We start from the raw sequence: 539 nt of genomic DNA on the forward strand, positions 1-539 counted from the left end.
CAGGGGTCCAAGATTATCTTCTGTGTCTGTGTTAATTGGTTTCCCTTTTCTTTGTTGAAGAGGGTCTGTGCAATCCTTCTGCCTAGTCCGCCATAGCAAGAGCCACCCAGGGACTGTTTCTCAGCGTGAAGCCGGAACCCCGGAGGGATCGGGTGGAGAGAGGGTAATGACCTTTTGACCCTTTTGTTAATACATAACTGATCATCTTGTCTATCTATCTATGTATCCATCCATAAATTAATTTTTATTATTACTTATGAGGCCCTATTGTATATGTAGTAGTGTTTACTTTTGCTGTCTGTACCTTTTTAGAACTTCTCCATGTCTTCCTTTTCCTTAGTGATATTATGCTGGTCACCTGCATTTGGAATATTGCCTTTACCTTCACCCAAGCCAATATGTGTTTTTAGCTATATGTGTATTTTTCAAATTTCCGTTGAAACTTTTAATTGACTCAATAATTGTCAGTAATTTTCCTTCTGTCATTGACTTATTTCACTCAGCATAATATCCTCAAATTCCATCCTTATAATGAGGTG

The sequence above is a fragment of the Orycteropus afer genome, unplaced genomic scaffold, assembly GCF_000298275.1.
Source record: "Orycteropus afer afer isolate SDZICR_OR568_19922 unplaced genomic scaffold, OryAfe1.0 scaffold01110, whole genome shotgun sequence".
Lineage (NCBI taxonomy): Eukaryota > Metazoa > Chordata > Mammalia > Tubulidentata > Orycteropodidae > Orycteropus > Orycteropus afer.